The sequence below is a fragment of the Emys orbicularis genome, chromosome 8, assembly GCF_028017835.1.
Source record: "Emys orbicularis isolate rEmyOrb1 chromosome 8, rEmyOrb1.hap1, whole genome shotgun sequence".
Classification (NCBI taxonomy): domain Eukaryota; kingdom Metazoa; phylum Chordata; order Testudines; family Emydidae; genus Emys; species Emys orbicularis.
The window spans coordinates 78520464-78523438 of NC_088690.1; positions in this window are offsets into that span (position 1 = coordinate 78520464).

The window sequence follows — 2975 nt, forward strand, 5'->3', positions numbered from 1 at the left end:
AGTCCCCCGGTAAGTGTAGACAAGCCCTGAGAGAAAGAAAAACCCCTAATGCTCTAGATACACATAGGAAATGTGCCATGAAATCAGTCACATTGAGAAACGAATAGCACTTGAAGCTCTTTCAGGGCAAATCCACAGAGTGTCCTGCTAGCAATGCTCAGAGAGGACAGGGCAGAACCGCAGCAGCCTGTGTAGGGGGTGCAAACACCCCATGTGCTGTGGACCACACCATGACGGAACTTCTGCACCTCCATGAGTGTGTGAAGGAACAGGGCCAGCGGATCTCTAACAAAGGCCACTCACCGGCTATTAAGGAGGGTGAAGGTGGTGGGAGGGTGACTGCAGACCTGAGGCAGCATTAGCAAACAACAGGGAGGCCAATGGGGATTCCCATCCCCCTTCAACCTCTTTAGAGATCGTCACAATACAGTCCAGTTACTTCATCTGTGTATGGGGAACAGGAGTTAGTTTAGTCCTGATGATAAGGACCATATCAACAGCTGTGGAGAATGAAGTTTCACAGCACAGGTTCCTCTCCACGCTGCCCAAGTTGTGACTGGGCAGCCCCATCTCTGAGTTCAGTCACCACAGCATCTTCCTTAGCCTCATTATGGCTGATACAGCCAACAAAAGGAACAACTGTGGATGAGTACAGCCATCCATTTGGAACCAAGTTCATCAACTCGTTTCTAAGGCCTTGTCTACACTACAAAGTTTTGTCAGCAAAAGTTTTGCCGACAAACCAGGGGAGGTGTACACACCAGAAAACTACTTTTGGCAGAAAAACTCTGCTGTTTTGCCGACAAAATAAAACCACCTCAACAAGAACAACAAGGAATCTGGTGGCACCTTAAAGACTAACAGATTTATTTGGGCATAAGCTTTCGTGGGTAAAAACCTCACTTCTTCGGATGCATAGAGTGAAAGTTACAGATGCAGGCATTATATACTGACACATGGAGAGCAGGGAGTTACTTCACAAGTGGAGAACCAGTGTTGACAGGGCCAATTCAATCAGGGTGGATGTAGTCCACTCCCAATAATAGATGAGGAGGTGTCAATTCCAGGAGAGGAAAAGCTGCTTCTGTAATGAGCCAGCCACTCCCAGTCCCTATTCAAGCCCAGATTAATGGTGTTAAATTTGCAAATGAATTTTAGTTCTGCTGTTTCTCTTTGAAGTCCCCCAGCTAAAACCTCTCCAGCCCATTATCCACGATCTACAACCTATCCTGGAAAATGATCCCTCACTCTCACAGACCTTGGGAGGCAGGCCAGTCCTTGCTTACAGACAACCCCTCAACCTGAAGCAAATACTCACCAGCAACTACACACCAGACCACAGAAACACCAACCCAGGAACCAATCCCTGTAGCAAACCTCGTTGCCTACTCTGTCCCCATATCTACTCTGGCGACACCCTCAGAGGACCCAACCACATCAGCCACACCATCAAGGGCTCATTCACCTGCACATCTACTAATGTTATATATGCCATGTGCCAGCAATGCCCCTCTGCCATGTACATTGGCCAAACCGGACAGTCCCTCCGCAAAAGAATAAATGGACACAAATCGGACATCAGGAATGGTAACATACAAAAGCCAGTAAGTGAACACTTCAATCTCCCTGGTCATTCTATTACAGATTTAAAAGTCACGATCATTGAACAAAAAAACTTCAGAAACAGACTTCAAAGAGAAACAGCAGAACTAAAATTCATTTGCAAATTTAACACCATTAATCTGGGCTTGAATAGGGACTGGGAGTGGCTGGCTCATTACAGAAGCAGCTTTTCCTCTCCTGGAATTGACACCTCCTCATCTATTATTGGGAGTGGACTACATCCACCCTGATTGAATTGGCCCTGTCAACACTGGTTCTCCACTTGCGAAGTAACTCCCTGCTCTCCATGTGTCAGTATATAATGCCTGCATCTGTAACTTTCACTCTATGCATCTGAAGAAGTGAGGTTTTTACCCACGAAAGCTTATGCCCAAATAAATGTTAGTCTTTAAGGTGCCACCAGACTCCTTGTTGTTTTTGTAGATACAGACTAACACGGCTACCCCCTGATACTTGATACCTCAACAAGAGGCATAAAGCTTTTTGCAGCAAAGTTAAAGAGACAAAGCATCAGTGTAGATACTGCTGTTTGTTTTGTCGACATAACTGGCTTCCACCACTATCCCACAAAGCTTTGCTCTTGCTCACTGTTTTGATCTCTGCTGCCCTGCAGGTATGCGCCAATCCCCTTTCAAAGCTCCGGGGAAGTATCTGACAGCTGAGCCTGCTGCTCCGTTTGGGGAACAAAGAGCAAATCATTAACGTGGAATGTTCCTGTTCTGCCCTGCACTAGGAACACAGCAGCAGGCAGACTACTGCTGGGGGTGAGGGGGCGGGACGACTACTGTGCTGCTTTGACATTCCTCAGCCAGGAGAGCTCACAAGAGCTGTTCAGGATGCCGCTCCCGGCTGTGGGAGAATTCGGAGGGAATCACAGAACCAGAGGCAGGCAGAGCCGGCTGCTTGGGAAGAGGCTGCTGTGCTGAGCAGAGCCGAGCCAGGGGTGTCCCCCCCACCTCAGGATGGGTCGGTTAGCCTGCTGTCTCCCCCACCCTAGACACACCACTCTCCTCTCCCTCCCCTAGCACACTTCAGTTGAAAAGCGATTGACAGTATACTAGGATGCCCCTGGAATGAGGAGCTTGAGAAACCTACCCCATGAGGCATTGCAAACCCTTCCCAAAGCACCCTGCAGCCAGTTGCACAATGGGATAGCTACCACAATGCACTGCTCTCTGTGTCAATGCAAGAGCTGTTAGTGTGGATGCACTCTGACAACACAAGGAGCTAGTGTGGACGTACAACAGCGGTTTTAAAGTGCTTTAAGTAAAGCAGCATAATTTTTGCCAACAAAACTTTATAGCGTAGACAAGGCCTCATTGAGGTGGTTTTATTTTGTTGGCAAAACAGCA